Genomic DNA, 6,820 nt, shown 5'->3' with positions numbered 1-6,820 from the left:
TATATATATTCTTTATTTAATGTTACCAAATTTCATTTAATTGATTTAAAACAAAAAGCTTGGTAAAAAAAAAAAAAGGAGTTCTCTGTGGTAAGAAAATCACAAAAAATATCATATTTACTGCATCCCAATATATATATCTTTCCTAGAATCACTCCACTTGTAAACTATCTAACATTTATTTTAAAACTATTTCTTAGTTAAAAGCTTCTTGACACTAGGGAAATATACTTTAATATTAAGTAAACTACTTTTTTCTTTTTTTTCTGAGGGATACAATTTAACGGGCAAGTACAATTGCCTTTTTTTTTTCAGGAAAGAGCAGGAATGTTCACTTTGGGTTTTCTTTAGGAAATGCTATATTTAGGAAGTCTAAATTCAAGCTTTTTAGTGCAATAATTGCTAACACTGTCAAGAAAAGGAAATCGAGGAAAATATAGGGAAATAAAACACTGTCTCCATAAAAAATATGAGCTATCACTACTACTGGCAGGGCGGCAGAATCTTCTAATCATTTCATTCACAGGCAACATTGCAAGTCTATGAGACGTAACTAAGTCCAAAGGTTTTCAGACGAAGCTGCACAGAGACGTATGTTCTGCTACGCATGATAAAACAACTGATATGCAAACAAATCAACAGCAATGGAGAATGTTTGAGCAGCATCAGTAACAAATGAGGAACGTGATTGTATCATGTTTTTTAACAAACCAAGCAGATTCTCATGGTTGATGGTCATAACAGTCAAAGAAAGTAAAGAAAGAATTTACTCTGCTTGCAACACATCTTCGGACACACATGTATAAACGTCTGATATTTACAATTGTCTTTATCCCTCTCCCATTCTGAGTGCATCTATATCACAACATTTTTCAGAAGTCCACAACATACAATAAATTCAGGGTTTCACCTTTGGTTATGTAATTATCAAGGCTAGGTTTAAAAAAATATAGAACACATGTTCATGTTACTTTTGCATACAGAAAATTCAGAGTGAAACATATCAGCAAAGCAGCTGGTCAGCTCTAAACTTGCATCTGAGAAAATAAAGAAAACAAAAGTAAAAGTAGTTTTTTTTTTCCTCAATAACCTGGAAGGTGAAAGCTTTAATCTGCCATTTCATGTGATAAAAACTGAATGTGGCAGATATTTATGACAGGTGTTTATGTTACTGACATCTTTGCTTTAGTGTAAGTGATTCTTTATGAAAGAAGATACTCTTCAGGAGTATTTTAGTGTGCTGCCTTCTCTCCCAAGCTTTATATGCCTTCTTAACGAGGATTTTCTTGTGTTATCAGTATAAATCAACATTTTTGTTGCCAGCAACTCAGGCCAGCCTTGTTCTGTTGACAATATGAACCAAAATGAAAAACAAAACATTTGTAGTACTGGCTGCATAAGAGCAGAGGGCCAACATACCATTTAGGAACCAAAGACTCCTACAAAGCTGACCCAGCTAGAACATGATGTTAACATTACAACCAAACGTTTCTATCATATTAAAATATTCACATCTGTTCCTTACAAGACACTTTTTTCACATGAAAAGAAAACATCTTTAAACTTTTATAAGTCTCTTATTATCATCACTCCTTACATTTATCTAAGTGTAATTAAGGCAATCATTTTGGGCCACGACTTACTTTTTTTCCAAGTCCAGTGTCAACCCTTTAAGGGTTAGTTTACTGACAAATTAAAGCAGCTTTCTTCTCTGCTTCTCAGAATTTGTTCGAGGTCCCGTCCGGTTGTTGCTTTTTCTTTTTTCCTGTGTCCAGTAGGGCTTAAAGTTGACTGGTCACAATGTTTTGCTTGTTGTCTGCATTCTCCAGAGAGGTGGGGGTTATTCCCTCTCTCTGTAACTGGCAGAGCTGCAACAAGGAGAGAACAGGAAATGGGAGGAAATTAGTCATTATTCTTCAGAAAATGGCATCTTCAGAGTAGAGCAATTTGCCCAAACAAACAAAACAAAACAAAAAATGGTGCAGTGCATGTTTTGATTTCCCTCCAAGAGGATTTGCACGTCGATAGCAAAAAAGATATGGACTAACCACTTTTAAACCATTTCATAAAAGCTTTGTTAACAAACTCCTAAAGTTAGCATTTATATCTTTGGTTCTTCACTTGTATAAAAGAGGACCGTGCCAAACATCAAGATTTTTTTTCTTAGACATTTTTCATGCATTCATGTCATCTAAATGCATTCAACAATATCCTAAAACTGTTAGGAATTGCCCTTGACATATTCTTTTTTTAACAAAAACCTTTTTGAAACAATAGTGATCACAAATACACAACTTTCGCATAACTATTAAATTAGTAATCAAAGGTTTGGTTTTCCTAAAGCTATATGCTAAAATACATTTAAAATGCTCCCCAGAAAAACACTGTATATTATTTTTTTAAGATAATAAGAGGTTGTGAGAAACATATGTATATTACATTGTGTTTTCATTGTGACAAGAATAAACATTGCCATCCTGGAACAACACCTTTGAAGAAAAAGGTTAGACACACATTTAAGAGAGAAAAAAATGTTTTTTGTAAAGGTTGCGATGATATATAAATAATTGTATCACCTTTATAAAAGCAAACCAAAGCTGGACCCTGACTTATCCTAAATGTGGTTTTGTAGATAGTAAGGTACTGTGCTAATCCATACATGTTTATATGTTAAAAACCCTTTAAGACAAAGAGGATAGGCTGGCTTTTTGCAATGACTGTAAATTCCTCTTGGCATGTCATATTCCTCCCACGATGATCAATTTCTTTGTTTTAAATTATTCAAATTAAATGCTAGAAAAACACTGGAGGGTTTTCTTTTTATCAGTTTTCTAGAAATATTATGGTGCAAGAAAACAAAGGCAGCCAAGACAGAAATAAGAAAATGACAGAACTATGTGGTAACAGTTATAAAAACTAAAATGTTTTATATTGTGAATTCAGAATCTTTTACCTAACATGTGATTAATGTTCTACTGAATTGATGATACTATGTCCATCAACAGGGTTATTTGTGATATATAGAAAAGTTATTAAGTTAACCATTAACATTTATTAGCTCTGTTTACATGGTAATAAAAAATAGGAATTAACAGTCGAGCTAAGTCGGAATATTCTGATCAGATTTGGTAGGATCAAAATAAAATTAAAATCTGACTGGGAGTGGAGGTTTATGCCGACTGACAATACAATCAGCATGCATGTAGATGCTTATCAGGATCAAGGTATTCGGAGGCAAGCTGAGCTAAGAGTGCATCTTGCACCAATGTGACGTATTGTGAGCGGCTAGACGCTAGTCATGATATCAAGATTGGCATAGGCCTTTTATCCCACTTATTTACAGTATGTCCATATAAACTATAAAATCTTAGTATTAATTGTTTTTGTTTTATTTCAATCCGATCGTGAAATTTTGTGCAGGTAAACAAAACTTCTTCTTTTTCAGTATAATAGATGATGGCTCAATTTTAGTATTGTTGTTAACTCTCAAGACTAAGTTACTTCCAACGAGAACAACTGGTTATATTAAGGTAAGATCACCTTATAATGTGAAATAAACAGTAACAGAGTTACACATCAAATACTGTATATATTTATCAGCTAGACTGTTTTTCAGCACATACACTTTAATTCAGCGGGTTTTGTTGATAATGGTAATGAATCTGGCAAAATCAAAACTCTCTTAACAGTTTGTGCTCCTGCATAAAAACACATTTTAGAACTTGATGCAAAATACTTTTTTTAAACTGCAGCAATTTAGCCACAACTTACTGGAAATATTACTTGTTAAAAAAACAAGAGGTTAAATTGGCATATTTTAACTTTAATTAAATGTGAAAATAATAAATATCTCAAAATTTTAGAGCAGAGCAGAAATAAGTAATGGAACAACAATTTTCAAACTATTTTCGATATTCTTGTCTGCTTAAAACATTTTGCAACCTGGGACGTATGAGATTATACGGTCAATAAAAATCTCTTATATGTTAAACCAAAACCACTGTTCATTTATAAAGGCTAGAAAACCTTGTGAAACATTAATAATTGTGATCAAAGTTGCATATCATATTCCTATATGTTTAGGATTTTTGGGGACAATTTTTTCTTACGGTGGTCAATTTGATCTCCGTTTATTGGATATCAAAGCCAGTAAAGCTGTTAGTAAACCAATATTAGCTGGCTCAAAAGAGTAAAAAGAATGTATGTGAGTCTTCATTATACCTAAATAAAACAATTGCTTAAAGCAAATTAACAGCATTGTGGAAGTACACTAAAATAAGCTTAGGAAAATATCACTGCTGCTAATTAGCTTTGAGCCTAATGTAACTTTCCCTGTTACTGTGTGTTTTCTTTTTAAATGGTGTTTCAACTCAAATTGTAATTCCTTCCTCATAAAGTATTATGTTGTTTTGGTTACACCCTTTGGGGTGCAACATTTTGCAGAGTAACTCTTCTGTGTCACAGCTATTTGTGCTTATTAAGATGCACACTATTAAAGACGAGTGTCCTCTTTATAAACAGAGCAGCTGTTGTATAATTCTCCACCTCAATAATTTGAGGATTTCCATAGTCTCAAAGGAGATGAAGCCATTCTGTATGCAATCATAGCTGCAGCAGGCGTGAGCCAATTATAACAACAGATACTGAGTATTTTATCTAATTCCCTTATTGCTTTCCAGAGAAACATGTGGTTATTTACATTTCTTTAAAAAAATAAAATCACCCACAATGCCAAATAGGCAACTATAGCATCAAGATCTACAGATCTTTTAAGTGCAATGCATAGTGCTATTAAACAGGATTGAAGTGTTTTACCTCTTGTCAGAATACTGTTCCACTCTGCAATCTATTCCTGAGGGATTTTTTGTGACACAAAGCGGCACATCATTGTAAAATAAAAGGAAAGTGGATTATAGTTTATATACATTATTTTTGTTGTTGGTTTGTTTGATTTTTCTAGAACAAGAATATGAAAACTGTGGCATGCATAGAGTATGCTTAACGTTCCCCTCAGTAAACACTATGCAGCTGCAACAGCATTTGTAAGTTTTTTAGGGTATGCTATCTGTAGAGGCTGACATTTTTGCCCATTCTCGTTTTTCGCAAAATAGCTCCAGCCCAGTTACCTGGGAGGGAGAACCTCAGTTTTCCTGGCTTGCCCTAGATTCTCAATAGGAATTAGGTTATTTTAAGACATGAATATGCTGAGACAAAAAACTATTTTATTGTAGCTCTGGCTGTAAGTTCATAGCTTCAGTCCTAAGCTCAGGCCTGTTGCTTAGCATCATCTATCTTGCTACCAGCTCTCACCAGCTGACCTTTCCCTGTTGAAGAAAAACTCCACAGTATTATGCTGCCACTTCCAGTTTTGTTTGGGGGCAAACTGCATATTGGATGCCTCTTCTCTCTGCAACTCTTATATAAGACTAGATTTGTAGATAGCCTGATTAATAGTTGCTGATAGATCCCTGCAGCTCTCCTTAAGGGATGCAGAGATTCTTTTTACACCCTCTAGCCACTACTCTTATAAATGCTCTCTTTGCTAGCATCTCAGTTTAGATGGAGGCTTCATCTTCCTAGCATTATTGTAGTCTTTCCATTTTGGATGATAGGCTGAAAAAACTTGCGCTAAATTACACAAAGAAAAAAAAAATTACTAAAATCAGCCGTCTTCTGCAAAATAACAGATCATGTCTGCCTGGATCTCAAAGGTTCTCATTCATATTATAAAGGAATTTTGTATAAATAATACAAAATAAAATCTGCCTGGTGTATAATAAGATAGAATATTAGATATTCTGTCTTATTACTTAGGAGTGTGACTGATAGACGACAAGCTGAGCCTGTCATCCCCATTAAAACTTCACTCTTTATAACTATGCTGAAGCAGGAGTCTTATTTCTGCAAAAGATGTAATAGTAATATAATGTAAAAGTTAAGGTAGTGTAATAAGATAAATGATGTACAAAATACACATATGGTCGAATGTTGACAGTTTTATTTTTGCAGTTAACGGTTGGTGATTCTCTTCTCCACATGATAGGGTATTGCATGAAAAAAAATACTCTGGAGAGACACCTGCATATGAGCTGGAAAAAAAGATGCATAGAATACGTGAAAACCTGTGAAATCTGCTAACATTAAAACCCCTGAAAAACTCTCAAAGTGAAGCATTTTCTAAAGTACTGTCATTCACTGTCATCGTAGGTTTTGTTTGTAGTTAGAAAAGGATTGTTCTTTAAGGGCAGCTGCTCATTTTGACCTTTACAAGACAAACTTTGCAGGGTACCACTAAATGGCATCTCATTCCTGCATGTCTCTTATCCCATTTGAGTACGACTCTAAAATAAATAACAAACGTCAGCTTTAGGTTGGTTAGTTAGCGAACTTTGAACAAATGCTTCAATCTATTATGATAGTTAGCTGCCCCACATAGGGAGAGGACGAAAAAAGGTGAAATTAACTTATAAAAGAAAGCAGATTATAAAAGGTAGCATAGATGGGTGGAAACTGGTTTGTTGAAAATGGGTTACATGAAAGTAAGTAGAGATGCAACAGCTGTGCGTAGTTACAAAATGGAAATTAAACCTTGGTAAAAGACAGCTTTGGTTGTCAGCTTTGCCAGCAATATTTGTTACAAAAACTTCATAAACCTTTACCTCTTGAATTATGTTCATTAATTAATTTACTCATTAATCAATTCATCTATCCATTAATTCAGTCATATGTATGCATTTAAAAATGTATTCATTTTAAGATATTTATCTTAAGTTTTCAGGCAAATTATGTAATGATGCTGTAAGAACACCACAGGATATAT

General features: G+C 33.7%; 1 protein-coding gene across 2 annotated transcripts in view; it reads right to left on the bottom strand.

The window, feature by feature from the left end:
* Nucleotides 1–89: 89 nt before the first annotated feature.
* kcna4 (potassium channel, voltage gated shaker related subfamily A, member 4) overlaps nucleotides 90–6,820 on the bottom strand; it is a 63,044-nt gene continuing 56,313 nt past the window's right edge. For both annotated transcript variants that reach the window (XM_015391136.1, XM_015391128.1), the window contains one exon: nucleotides 90–1,868. The gene's annotated coding sequence lies outside the window, so the exon portion shown is untranslated. The remainder of the gene's footprint in view (nucleotides 1,869–6,820) is intronic.

Source organism: Cyprinodon variegatus, unplaced genomic scaffold (assembly GCF_000732505.1).
Source record: "Cyprinodon variegatus isolate N-32 unplaced genomic scaffold, C_variegatus-1.0 Scaffold22, whole genome shotgun sequence".
Lineage (NCBI taxonomy): Eukaryota > Metazoa > Chordata > Actinopteri > Cyprinodontiformes > Cyprinodontidae > Cyprinodon > Cyprinodon variegatus.
This window is presented reverse-complemented; position numbering and strand designations above follow the sequence as displayed.